This window comes from Cydia fagiglandana, chromosome Z (assembly GCF_963556715.1).
Source record: "Cydia fagiglandana chromosome Z, ilCydFagi1.1, whole genome shotgun sequence".
Classification (NCBI taxonomy): domain Eukaryota; kingdom Metazoa; phylum Arthropoda; class Insecta; order Lepidoptera; family Tortricidae; genus Cydia; species Cydia fagiglandana.
The window spans coordinates 14,108,612-14,123,430 of NC_085959.1; the positions used below are offsets into that span (position 1 = coordinate 14,108,612).

Below are 14,819 nucleotides of genomic sequence, written 5' to 3' on the forward strand. Positions count from 1 at the left end.
AAGAACTCTTTACCCCCCTACAGTTCATGCAAGCTATCTATGCCCATGGACGCCATGCCATGCTATGCCAATATGCCGAAGGGTCCCTTGCAGTGCCATACCGATAGTTGGCGCCGGGCCCTAACTATCGACAGTAGGGAGAAACGTCCGTTCGGCTCAGCATTACACCGAGCAATTATTAGGGTTGCCACAAGAAAGAATAAAGGACATAGAAGTTACACCAAGAAAAGTCTGCAGCGATTTTGATAGCCCACGCAGTGCCAGTCTTATTTTAAACATCAAACTTCTATGAAATTTATGTCATCTACGAGTATTGTTGTACATAATTATATTCTCCTTGTGATGAAATATTTTAACTTAAGTAAGGCTTAAACTTGTATGCGGGCCCGGTAATGACGTATGAGTAGAAAATTGTAATAACGCAGTACTCAAGACTCCGTTTTCTGTCAGCAGCAATTTCCGGTATACAAGCCGGCAGCCACGAAGGCTGCGAGGCTATTATCCGGACAAAATTACCACCTAACGACTCTTACGGCTGTTCTCCGATGAAACGACTAAGCACGTTATCACTACATCTCCCGCTCTTCGCAGACCGAATTGAATTAAGGACTACAATAAAGCCATCATGTCATCAAGTTTTCTGCAGCGCATTATATTTTCCGTCCATACTAAGATGAACATATTCGCCCAGTACTTAAGTATCGTGTTGAGTTCCGCGTAAGTGCTTCCCCACACGGCGGTTACGATAATCTTTTGACGACGAAGGGCGGGTTCTTGGAGTGAACATATGAGTATGTATTATGTATTTAGACCGCTACATTTAACGTAAATAGTTAAGGTGCGTTGGGGTACGATGGAAAGGATTTTTGAAGAGATGAGCAGTATTACAATATTGGGACCAATATTGGGAATCGTAAAACAAAATACAAAGATATTGCTGAAAAGATAGTGCTCAAAAAAGTTTAGATTATCTTCCATCGTTATCGGGCTTGTGCAAAAATCACGCGAGGTGCTATAGGGGGAGGGGGGTCACGAAAAAATCACTTTAGATCACGTTGGGGGAGGGAGGTATAAGGAAACCTCACGTGTATTTTTCTACAGTGAACGAAACTAAGAAAAAAGTAGCCGAAAACAGCTCGCGTGATTTGTGCACAACCCCTAACACTCCGGTAATATGCCACCAATAAGAAAAAAAAAGACTTAAAGGAAGCTGGTGGCCTAGCGGTAAGAGCGTTCATTCAGTCTGGAGGCCGCAGGTTCAAACTCCGGCTCGTACCAATTTTTCGGAACGGCAGTTTTTCGGAACTTATGTACGAAATTAACGTCGCTTTTCGGTGAAGGAAAGCAACGCGAGGAAACCGGACTAATCCCAATAAGGTCTGATTTTCACTCTGGGTTGGAAGGTCAGATGACAATCGCTTTCGTAAAAACTAGTGCCTACGCCAATTCTCAAGATTCGTTGCCAAGCGGACCCCAGGCTCCCATGAGCCGTGGCAAAATGCCGGAACAACGCGAGGAAGATGATGACGAGTAAGAAAAACCTAAAAATACTTTTTCAACTAAAATTTACTGAAAGAATATGCAATGGTGGCGGGGTCTGCTCAATATATAATATATTATTTTAAAACCATGTTCCTACCTACTTTTAAGAGGGGGATTCTTATTCTTATATTTTTTGTGTGACTTGTAAGAATAGCATACCTACCCCAATGAATGGTACCAGGGCAAGATAATGATGATGATAAATATTATTTCATGAATAAATGGTAAGACGGATTGATGTCCTATGGAATAAAACAATTAAAATTATGTTTACAAGATGTTATTTCTTGGTCTATAGGAGATTATTCTCCTTAGACGAGGGGTCTATCCATAAAACATCTTCTGGAAAAGCTAAAATTCTGCATAAACTGTAGTATTACAACAGAAGAAACAAGTAAACATACCTACATAACAAGGGTTCTTAAAATTAAAGATTAAAATATAGGTACTTAAATGCATTCAAAAATTCAATATTTTTATGTATCTAAAGTCTTTGATTTAACTAAGTATTTGCGAATTTATTATGCAATTTATGCACAATACAGAACCGCTTATTTCGTAAAACCTTTGCGCAAAACTTTTGAAAATTGCATAACTACAGGCAATTCAATTAATTAGCCCGTCCTCTAATAAAAAAAAGTACGGTTGCGTTCGAAGAGACCTAAATCAAACAATGCACCAAAAGTATCTGCCACTTACCTACCTTAATGTTTTTTTATGTTATTACCACCTCCGACGATCAGATATACAGTAATATTATAAGTACTTTAATAAGTGTTTGCTTGACGCAATAAATTTAGTTTTAGAACAACAGACCTAACTTTTTAAAGTCCAAACTTACTTTCGCCCGGGCGAGATCATTATCAAATCTAAATGAAGGACGACTCGACCTTGAAACGCTGACCTAAAATGTAAATAGCTATCACAATACATGTTAAATAATGATTATAAGGCGTTATCTTAATAGCCATTCGTTAAATTAAAAGATACTGAGTGTCAATCATTTTAAATAGATTCGATATTTTTGTTTATTTTACGAAAGATAGGTAAGTAAATAAATTTGTAATGTAAGTGTTCGCTCAGTATGTTTATAATAAGCTATGATGGGGTGATTTTAGGCAAGGTGATGGTGGAGGACGAAATCGGGGTGGGTGGCGGGGGGAAAGGTCTGAGTGAGGCAGCATCGAGTACCCTCACTGTTTCTCTGGGTCGCTTCGTGGGCGCACGCTCCTAGCCCCGACAGTTCGCTCGCGACCGTGCGGACGAACCGCAATGTAGTTTCACCTAACAGTAACAGAACAAGCCTCAAACTGTTTTCAACTTTTTCAAAAGTTGTTAAAAAATTATCGGGTGGCCCAGGAGACGCGTCCCAGGCTGGCAGTTCAGGTGAGTGGTCGGAGTTTATATATGTGGCGCGTATTCCGTCGGCACGCCGCGAGGGCGCAGACGAAGAGCGTAAAAGTTTGAGCTCGGCGTGAGGCGGGCGCGGTGGCGTCGCAACAGGTAGGGCGGTATCGAGCGAGATACGCTCACTTTTACTTTACGTTTAGGCAGCGTGATCCCGGGCTGGCCTACAACCGCCATTTTATCTCGTCCGCCGTTTGTCCACGGTTCGACACGTTTTTATGCCAGCGCTAATAGCCGGGAGGCTACGGAGCCTCTTACTGAGGGGCCTCACAAATAACTGTGATTAATTTATAAACCCCCTTTTGTTAGTGGGTCGAGTGCCCAGATTGCATGCAGGCATTTTTATGTCAGCACTTTGAAGGACATGGAATGACTGCAAGTTTATGAGTACCAAGGTTATCTTATTTTTAAGTGATTCTCTGATTATTTAGTATACTATAAATTATAATATAATTATTTCTGTAACAAGTAGGTATTAAGAAAATAACACTGAGGTATCGAGGTCTAATTATTACATGTTAGACTTTGATAAAACAAAATTGCACTGCGAATTCAATTTGAAATTTCATACAATTGAGAACAAATTAGATAAATATACATTTTGGATGAAGAATATTCATTAGGTACCTACGTCAATAAAATCAATACGAATGCCTATTATGAGTTTACACTGTAAAAACATTCTTGACATACTCATCATGCATTAGTTTATATTCGTAAGTACTCGTATTACTAAATTCACGCATGTAGGTATCTTATGTAGGTGTATGCATGTCCAGTTATTATAGAGACGCGCTCTAAAAAATGCGTACCCTAACTTTAATGAATTATTTGTAGAATATTTAGGTAGGTTTTATAATTTACTCTCTATTACCTCTATAAAATTTACTTCAAGATTTGCTATTTATATCAGCATGGGGCATGTTTTTAAAACGTTTTTCAATTGCCTTTAAAATTTATTATTGTATTAAATAAGACCATTCCCTTGCTAAATAGGCAAATATTTGATCACAAAATAAGTTACCTCTTGCCAATGCAATAAATAAAAATTACCTGTGAAATGCAATAAATAAAAACAGGGACCATCATTCAATAATGGCAGTCCCTATAACAGATAATTTTTATTTGGTGTAGCTAATCACACGTAGAATGTTTATTGGTCATCTTTAGGAAGTTTGGCACGTTCATTTGTTTAGGAATATAATATTTAAGTTCTAAAAATACGGTAAAAACATATTGCTCCAATTATTGTTTAATTAAGCTCAGCCATCATTCGATGCGAGAGGCATACAGTATAAGTATAATATTTCATCGATTTTACCTTTCTAATGAATTTTGATTCATAAGCAAAATAAACTATGTTAGTCTTACCCCACCTTACAACAAACTGTGTCAAAATAATTTTAATAATGTTAATTAATATCCAGAGAGGAAAATGAGAACTACGTTTGTATGAAAATGCGATTTCGCGCGAACATGATCAGATCATTAATTTTCCTAATCATCTGATCATGTTTCTTATAAGTTATACCGGGTGTGGCCTGTAATATGAGCAAAAAATTAAACTGTAGGCTGTACTTCTCATACTGACCAACATTAGTTCAGCGACTTTTAAAAATAACTTGTGGTGTGATTTTTAATATACTTTAAAGTTTATTCTAAGACGCAATGTATTACGAATTCTGTTAAGTTTAAGGCGTGACATGCAACGTCAATCACAATGATATGGCGTGGCGTGGCGATGGCGTCCATTGAAGATAATATTTATTTTGTATGAAAAATAGGGAGTCTAAATACTTCATAATTTTTAAAAGTTGTTGAATAAATGTGTCACCGTTTGAGGAGTACAATCTATGTTTTAATTATTTGCTCGTGTTACAGGCCACACCCGGTATACTTATACTCAGTGTTTGCAGAGCTTTCACTCTTCATGTAGCAAATACTTAATATTACATCAACTATATAATCTGACTGCAATCTGACTACTGGCATTAATATTATTTGAAACTACATACTCCATTTACCAAATGCCATGAATCTAAGGTATCGTCTTGGGTCATCCCATTCGTTTTTTGTCAAGTTCTTAAATTAGTCCTATTCTGCTTTCGTCACGCATTCTACATTCGTCAAGTTCATCGGTGATCTTTTTGGTAATCGTCATTATCTTCTTTGGACATGTTCGATGTTAGTCAATTCCTTTTTTTTTTGTCTCATTCATTATTCTAATTCTAATTTTTCTTATTTATGTAGGCTCTTTTGAAATTTGGACACATTATTTGTCCCGTTCATATTAGTCCCGTTCGGTATTCGTCCCATTCACTCTTCGTCTTGTTTTTTTGTTGTTTCCATAAACAATTATCTTTTTACTTAAAATATTAATTGAAAGTACCCTAAACAATAGACATGTAGAGGAGATTAGTCCAAAACGGAGACACGGGACTTACTCCATCGTGCCGTGCCTGGTCATAGACCAGAACACGGCAGTATGGCTACTTAGATAGTTTCAGACTGATAAAAGCTTTGGTAACTGCTGTCAACCTTCTTGGTAAGTTTGTCAACCAAAGTCAAAATGTCTTCAGTAAAACAGGAGGAAATGTGTACCTTATTAAAGCACTAATTAAACACATGTGTAATTTTTAAATAAAAATAAGAAAAATTATAAAGACTATCAACAAATATGGCCAAATATGACAAAGACTACCAGCGAATGTGACGAATGGAGAATATGATAAGGACTGTATCGTTTATTATAAATACAAATAAAACCTGGTCTAACTGTTGACGTGTGTATTATTTTGTATTACTATGTTCTTAAGGTATACTCTGGGGGTATTTTTAAGCCATATCTGATATAAGAAGGTTTTACATTTATTTTATTTTAGGGACTTTATGATGATTTTAATATCGTCTAGCAATTGTAATTTGGACAAGCCTATCGAGCTTAATTTGAGACTATTTCACCGATTCCTTGGTACGATTTAAAGAAACAAAAGGTTAATATGCTGCCAAAATATGCCATCCAAGTGTCCTTTTCATGATTGCTCAATTGAACATCCACAGAATAAATGTGGTGAATTTTTATCTTTACATGAAAACGACTTTTTATGCAACATTTTGGATTCCCGTCAATTTCTGACGCCAGCGAAATGAGGGAAACAGCTAAAAGAATCTACCGAAATCCAAAGCCTAACGGACATTCATGGCGTTGAACCATGGCTAGAACAGGTCGATAGAAACGCTCCATGATGGTTATATTGTATACCAAAGTCGGGGTTGTCGTAAGTAACATGCCATATTCTCTAAAAGGCCACCAAGCACAGATCCAAAACTTTTTTTCCAACTAAAAGAAATGATTAGACTATGCCCAGATGTTTCGCTTTACGAATCATATGTAATTGCTGTTTACATAGCACGATTTTTTTTGTGTAATATCTCGTCTTGTTCGCAAACCGTAAATTTTCTTGTAGTATTTGTCCAAAATCGTTGTAGTTACTCGGGAGGATTGGGTAAATATTGTCCAAACCATATGCTTTACGTGATCTCCCAGGACGAAATGTTACTTATTATTAAAGCACTAATTAAACTATATGTGTAATTTTTTAATAAAAATATAATACCAGAAAAAACGGCTAAGTAAAGTTGTATTTATAATAAACGATACAGTCCTTATAATACAGAATAAGGCAAATTAAGAACTTGTCAATAACCGAATGGGACCGACAACGAACGTGGCGAAAAAAAATTGACGATTAATGAATGAGACTGAAAACGATATAGACTAAGATCGAACATGGCCTAAGAAGATAATGACGAATACCGGAATGAGCCCGAATAAGATAAAGGCAAACAACAAATTTGACCAAAAGACCACCGACGATAGTGACGAATGTAGAATGGGTGACGAAAGCAGAATAGGTATAATTTAAGAACTTGGCAAAAAACGAATGGGACGACACAAGATGATACCGATTCTAAATAAAAAAATAAGGTTAAAATAAAACCAATACCATTTTTTAATTACAGTCAAAGATAATCCTTGTTTCAACATAGTGTAGTTTTTATTTATTCATCCTTTTTAATCCGCTTCAATTAATTAAGTCTATCGAAAATTCAGCTTTACTAATTGAAAATGTGTAGTAGGTTGGTTTATGGATATTAAATATGTTTATTTATGATTAACAACCCTTAACCGCTTACATAAATTAAATATGAGCAGATACTAACTACGTCCAAAACCACCGGTGGACGGGCAGCAGCGTCCCTCAAATTCGGTGTACTCGACTGCGATCGCCAACCCGCCTGCCAAGCGTGGCGATTATGGCATTCACCCCCCATAAGGGGGAGGCCTATGTTCAGCAGTGGACGTCTTATGGCTGAGATGATGATGATGATGATGAGATACTAAGGCCTGAATTACGGGGAGTGTTCTGAGGAATTGTTCGGAGTAATCCCTGCCGCCTCTTTCAGCCAGCGCTCTACGCGACAAAATTTCTATCTTCAGCATCTTAGATGGTTGGCAGTCCTTATCCTTAACTAGATATGAGCGCCGATAGGCATTTAGCCGGCGGCGGCGCGCCGGTCAAAATCGGTCGGCGGCGACGGCGAATCGGCGGCGTGGCCTTGAAACACCTCTGATTAATGAAAAAGGAATCCAAACCAAAATTTTACCGTAAATACATGTTTTTGCTGTAAGGAAGTTATAAAATAAGTGCATTTTTCAATTTCAAGGATAATTTATTGAATAAAGGTACGAAAATGGTTTATACAGTACAAACGGTATCGCGCGGTATCGCGGTATCTTAATCTTGGCGAGACCCTGGCCGGAAGATCTTTGCGAGGTCCTTATCTTTTGTGCTAAGTAAAAAGTAGCAGATTGACTGTATCAGGGAAACGTCTTGTCGATAGTCCAAAGAGCCGAAGTGAGGATAATCAAGCTCCGTCAATAACCAATATCGACCCAACAAAACCGATTGATGTCAAAAAGTGAGGCCCAAGGTCGAGCTCTACCTAACACCGAAGACCTGATTCCGACGTCTTCCCATGCGAGGCCAGAGGCTGAGCTGCAGGTAAGCATACAGGCCGAATGCCTGGAGCGCCAATTGTGGCGCGCTTCTGTGCGAGGCCGAAGGTCAAGCTGCAAGAGAGCAGAGCTTGGAATTGAACTAGTGGTCCAGTGTAAGCAAGTCCGAAGACCGATAAAGACTGAGGCCATAGTATTAAAAACCTGGAGTTTTCCTGCAGGCGGAGTCGTGCCTGAAAGGCCGTGTTGCAGTGGAGCTAAGATCGGACAAAAACGAATGACCAAGTATTTTAAAAGAGCACCAAACGGGGCGGAAAACTTGCGAGGGTCAGGTAGCGGCTTACTTCTATGCGAGCGATGCGAGGCCATAGATTGAGCTGCAAGAGAGCAAAGCTTGAAATTTGAACAATGGCCAAGTTCAAATGAGAGCCGATTCCGTTTCCGACGCCCTTCCGTGCGTAGCCAACGGCCAGACCTTCGGACATAAAAACGCTGAAATCAACCCCCTTTTTACACCTTTTAAAGACATTCAACCATGATAGCAATGGTCAAATTCGCAGTAAATGATGGATGAGTTAACCAGGTGGCAAAATTGGCAATTTTGTTGCCCTAAGACTAGTAGCGCGGTTACTAGACAGAAAAGTTTGAATTTACCATTGATATTTTTGAATTATATAGACCTAAAATACATTTTGAATGTCTATAAACTATTCGGAGTGGCGCCGTTAAAGATCTAAACTAGATAAAAAATTATATTATCTGATTCTGAAAGTAGTAGTACCTAACAACTAACAAGGTCACGCCGATGCCACGCCGATAGCGCAGCGTCGGCGGCGGCGGCGCGTAAATTTTGTCGGCGGCGGCGGCGCGCCGGTGCGGCGCTCATATCTATCCTTAACTCAACTGTGCGTTTCTCAAGAAACTTCCTGCATGGCAAATCTAAATTATGAAATGACCACCACTACACCACCACTATAGTCGCACCAAGAAAAGTCTGCAGCGGATTTGATAGCCCACGCAGTGTAAGTGTTATTTATAAAATCAAAATCAAAATATACTTTATTCATGTAGGCTTAGCAACAAGCTCTTATGAATCGTAATTAATCTTAATCTAATTATCAGAGCAATTTATTGAGGTTAATATTATTCCATAATAAAATTGGATTATTATACATGTCAAATTTAACACTAAGAATTTCACAAAAGGATCGTCAAACATTTAAAAAAAAATTGTATAAAAAAATACTAGTCTAGAATTTCTAGAATAAAATCTAAATGTCAAAAAAAAGCATAAGTAACAAACAAGTAGATAATATTACATCGGAATATCCATTTCCTCATCAATAATCAAATATACCTAATAAATAAATAATCATTTCGAATAACAATTAATCCCACGTTGTATTATCATTCATGTAGTCCTGTGTGGTATAATAAGCTTTGGAAATAAGTTTACGCTTTACATAATTCTTAAATTTATTAATAGATAATTCAGTAATATGGTTTGGAAGTTTATTATAAAATCTTACACAATTACCCATGAATGATTTTTTTAATTTTATGGAGCCGAGTGAAGGGCACTGCGAACTTATGTTTATTTCTAGTATTAATATTATGGATTTCACAATTTTTCCTAAAATTTACAATATTTTTATGTACATACAGAATATTCTCATAAATGTATTGACAGTGCACTGTCATTATGTCAATTTCCTTAAATTTATCTCTAAGTGAGTCTCTATGGTTCATTTTGTATATTGCTCGAATAGCCCTCTTCTGCAGAACAAAAATGGTATTTATCTCTGAAGCACCGCCCCACAGTAAAATACCATATGCCATAATGCTATGGAAGTAACTAAAATATACTAATCGAGCTGTTTTCACATCAGTTAACTGACGGATTTTGCTCACTGCAAAAGCTGCAGAGCTCAGTCTATTCGAAAGAGTAGCAATATGGGGACCCCACTGGAGTTTAGAATCTAAAGTTATACCAAGAAAAACTGTACTATCAACTAATTCCAAATCCTATACGTCATAATTTCATGGAAGTTTGACGTTTAAAATGACACTTGCACTGCGTGGGCTATCAAAATGGCTGCAGACTTTTTACGGTCTGACTCTACCACCAGTTTTGACATTGACAGATACGCTCGCGTCTAAGTAACTTACTTTCTATGCATCTCGCTCGTACTTGCATATTAGTGCAAGCGAGATGTATAGAAAGTAATTTACGTAGACGCGAGCGTACAGATACGATGTCAAAACTGGTGGTAGCCGTACGGTTCCCTGCGGTATTTCCGGACCGATACGACCTTTAAACCTTCAAGGGAAGACCTTATGCCCATCTTGACTCCGGCAGCGCACTTAAAACCCCTCTGGCGTTGCAGGTATCCATGGGCGGCGGTAATAGCTTGAGGCGTTCATCTACTCATTTGCCTCCTATGTCATAAAAAAATACCGATCGGCTATATGTTTTGAATATTACCTACTACTTATAAGTAGTAATACATAGTAGTAAAGATAAACCTTCCTCAAGAATCACTCTAAAAACCTAAAACCAACATTAAAATCCGTTTAGTAGGTAGTGTTTGAGTTAACGCGAACATACAAACACACAAACAAACAGACGCGGCGGGGGACTTTGTTTCATAATGTGTAGTGATAGAGATTTATTGAGAAACTAGAATTGCTTCAATATAACAAGGTTTCAAAAGCACGCGGTTATTGCATTTTCCGAAGCATTAGAGGAAGAGCTGGGGCCAAATTCGACATGTACAACTGTCAGATTTCGCATCCACGTCAAATCAACAGTTGATTTTTTTGCATACTGAGTGTTGATTCCATCAACGGTGGATAATATCATTTGGCACAACCAAAACTCTACTCTAAACTAAGGGTGGTTCGGTTTGGTTTGCTTGTCACCCTAACTGTGGATTGTTAATGTCAAATTTTGACATTGTACGTATTCGAGAACTTATGATTTTTCCCACATCAACGGGAGATCAACACGATACGTCAAACGTCGCTTGTCGAATAGGGGTCCTGTAAGTGAATAGTTCCACGTCATTTTATATTAGTAGCTAATAACTTAATAAGGCCGACTGTTGTAATCTCTAGCTACATTTTATTTCATTGTTTATGGTTTATTATTTTATTAACCTGGCGGTAAGAACGTGCAACTTTCAATCCGGAGGTCGCGGGTCAAATAGGTATTTTGGGAACTTATGTAAGATTATTTACCAGTTGCTTTCGTTGAAGGAAAATATCTTGAGCTTGAACGTCATTCTACTTTCGTATTCTTAGTTTATGGTATCGTCTTGGGCCGTCCCATTCGTTTTTCGTCAATTTCTTAAATTAGTCCTATTCTGCTTTCGTCACTCATTCTACATTCGTCACAATCGTCGGTGGCTTTCAATGTAGAATGAGTGACGAAAGCTGAATAGGACTAATTAAAGAACTTGACGAAAAACGAATGGGACGACCCAAGACGATACCGCATTTATAGTAAGTATAATAGTTTAATAGTTTTGTATATTATTTTTATCCACTTATTTACCACATTATGTCAAACAATAATATACAAAATGTAATAAACATAATGTGAACGTAGTAAACCATTTACTTTACTTATAATTACCTACAAATTATTGGAAAATTGAAAGTAATTTGCATACACGGCCAGTATTAGTAATTACTTTAATCATTATAAACCGTCACATTATTGCTGTTAGCTCTTGTACTATGAGATATTCCGCGTGCCCTCTAAATTATTTGATTTCTACAATGATATTACTTACTAACTTTGTCGTGGTTTTCAATTTTGAATATAGGTAATAATTTTTCAGTAAAGTGAATTTGAGGATTCGATATGGTAGACATTAGGCATATACATATTTATTCTAATAGGTAAATTACCTATTATTTGAATTGGCAAATGGGTTAAATAATTAATTACTTATTCTCGTAGATTGTGGTTAATTTGACCTAAAACACGCAACAAGTGGGCGCGTAGCTCCCTTGAGTAGGTACAAAATTAATGCAACAGAAAACCTACTCGTACTTTGCCTTTCAAATACCTAAACACATTATTTGGTAAGACTGGATCGATCGTCCAGTGGCGCCCTCATTAGGGGAATTGTGTTTTCTAGTAAACCAATTATTTTCTGTATGGGCCCGATTCGGATTTTGAAATAGACTCTTGAAATAGATCTTTTAGACATCACCAAGATACGATAACGATATGTTTAAGATCTAACCTGTCAAATTTGACATTCGCGCGATTCTGGAGATACTCTTAAACGATTTCCACAGGATATGACTTAGCAGTTCACATCTAATAGATATCTTACTCTATCTAACGTAAAAGTGACATTGGTTGCCCGAATTGCGCTGCAAAAGAGAACTAGTTGATATCGAAACTATAATGTATCTAGAATGGATCTAGTACTTGTCGTCTCTTGTGAATATATTAACGTTCGAGTACGGCAGTTTCACTGTACCTACACTGTTCGTAGCGACTACGCACAACATACGGCGAAACCATGGCTACGCGCTACGAACGTAACCCGTAGACATCTCTTTTTGAAATAATTGTGGCACCGGCCTGTAATCGGTGATTACTTTTGTTTTTTAACCTTTTAACCGCCAGCAATTTTTGATCGAGCGTGCACGTGTCGCCACCGACAGTAATTGTACCACGCAGAGTAAGGTTGGGATAGTTACGGGAGTTATAAATGTGCTGTAAAAACCAAATCCGATCTTTGTCTTATTTATCAGACTGTGGCGAAATGAGCTGGATATGTAATGTCTTATATATCAGACTCTGGCGGTTAAAGGGTTAATTTAACGATGGATTTTTCTACCTCGATGCTTTCAAAGTCCGGCGTACAAGTATGCAGAGATTCTCGCGCTATTTCCGTTTTAGTGGGATTAAGGACGATATTGCCGTTACAAAATTTCGTTGCACACGTGTAAACTAATGTCCCAGAGCGATTCGTCCTATTGATGCGGTGTCTGTCCTAATTAACCTGCCCTAATTAAAATTTCCCCCCCCCCCCCCCATGTGAACTATCGATAAATTCGAAACTACCCCGTGTACCACCAGCAGATCCAGGTTCATTCTCCATATTTTTAACCGACTTCCAAATCCCAAAGGAGGAGGTTATCAATTCGGTTGTATGTTTTTTAACCGACTTCCAAATCTCAAAGAAGGAGGTTATCAATTCGGTTGTACGTTTTTTTTTTTTTTTTTTTAATGTTTGTTACTCCATATCTCCGTCATTACTACATCGATTTTAAAAATTCTTTTTTTGATTGAATGTATATGCATACAGATTGGTCCCGTTTTTGTCTAAACCCAGTTCTGATGATGGGATCCATGAGGAATCGAGGGAACTCCTCAAATCTTAAAGGCATACATATAGTGATTTTTGGGTTTTTATCAACAAATCAAGCATATACACCCAAAAAAGTGACATTTGATGAAGTGGAACTGCTGATGATGATCAGAACGGAACTCTTTAACGACGCATAGTTCACGGTTGGCGATTTGTCCTCTTCGTTATGTTTGTTAAGCAAGTTAAGTTTTTAAGCCACATCTTTGTCAAGCTCGAGTTCTGATGATGGGATCCATGAGGAATCAAGGAAACTCCTCAAATCTTAAAGGCATGCGTATAGAGATTTTTGTAATTACATCAGAAAATCAAGCATTTTCATTAAAAACTGTTGCATTTGATGAAGTGGAACTGCTGATGATGATCAGAACAGAACTCTTAAACGACGCATAGTTCACGTTTGGCGATTTTTGCTTTTCGTTATGTTCGTTAAGCAAGTTAAGTTTTTAAGCCACCTTTTTGTCAAGCTCGAGTTCTGATGATGGGATCCATAAGGAATCGAGGGAACTCCTCAAATATTAAAGGCACACGTATAGATTTTTTTGTATTTTCATTATAAAATCAAGCATTTACATTAAAAACTGTCGCATTTGATGAAGTGGAACTGCTGATGATGACCAGAACAGAACTCTTCAATGACGCATGGTACACGTTTGGTGATTACGAATTTCGATTTTGACTTGGACTGGGACCCGGACTCGGACTCATACCCGGATCTGGTTCAGACCCGGACCTGGACTCGGATCCGGATTCGGACCCGGACTCGGATCCGGACTCGGACCCGGTCTCGGACCCGGTCTCGGACCCGGACACGGACCCGGACTCGGACCCGGACTCGGACCCGGACCTTGACCCAGAAAACCACTATGATACCTTAACTAAATAAACAACTATGATTACCTACCATAAAATTAATGTACCTATGTATAAAGTACGATGATGCCAATCTTACCCCCTTAGCCCCTCCCGCTTAAACCCCCGTACACCGCACGGCATGCGCCATTAAGTGGGTTAGGTTAGGTTTGAACTGCGATCCTCACAGAACCGAACAAGGATTAGGTTAGGTTAGAACTGCGAGCCTTACAGAAACGAAATGCTACTTGAAAAGTGGGTTTGATTAGGTTCGAACTGCGATCCGCACAGAACCGAACTGCTATCTGAGGAGTGGGTTAGGTTAGGTTAGAACTACGACCCTCATTGCTCCTCTTCACGATGGGCCAACGCCGGCCACTCCAAGGGATTTATGCGTTAGAGGGAGCAGGTGATATTGCTATCTCATTCTACCGCATGGCTGCGTCCCTTGGAGTGGCCGGCGTTGGCCAATCCTGTAGAGGAGCCATTATACAGAAGCGAAATGCTAGTAGAAAAGTGGGTGGTTTTACCTCCTTTTCTACATAGTATACCTATACCATCTACAATAATCTTTCACCGGCCCCCATAGAAGTCGGTTTTTTTTT

The 14,819-nt window shown here is 38.3% G+C and overlaps 1 protein-coding gene across 1 annotated transcript in view; it reads left to right on the forward strand.

Moving 5' to 3' along the window:
• The first annotated feature begins 2,605 nt into the window (after nucleotides 1–2,605).
• LOC134678670 (SCY1-like protein 2) overlaps nucleotides 2,606–14,819 on the forward strand; it is a 132,696-nt gene continuing 120,482 nt past the window's right edge. Inside the window, exon 1 of the mRNA XM_063537316.1 lies at nucleotides 2,606–2,928. The gene's annotated coding sequence lies outside the window, so the exon portion shown is untranslated. The remainder of the gene's footprint in view (nucleotides 2,929–14,819) is intronic.